This window comes from Entelurus aequoreus, linkage group LG13 (genome assembly GCF_033978785.1).
Source record: "Entelurus aequoreus isolate RoL-2023_Sb linkage group LG13, RoL_Eaeq_v1.1, whole genome shotgun sequence".
Classification (NCBI taxonomy): domain Eukaryota; kingdom Metazoa; phylum Chordata; class Actinopteri; order Syngnathiformes; family Syngnathidae; genus Entelurus; species Entelurus aequoreus.
Window position 1 is genome coordinate 6,704,617 of NC_084743.1, and position 224 is coordinate 6,704,840.

Consider the following 224-nt stretch of genomic DNA (forward strand, 5'->3'; position numbering starts at 1 on the left):
AACAACAACATAATCATCAACAACATCAATAACAACATAATCATCAACATTATCAACAACATTATGAACAACAACATTAACAACATCATCATCAACAACATCAACATTATCAACAACAACATCATCAACAACAACAACATTAACAACATCAACATTATCAACAACATCAACAACAACATTAACAACAACAACAACATCATTCTTCAAATACAAAAAAACAACAC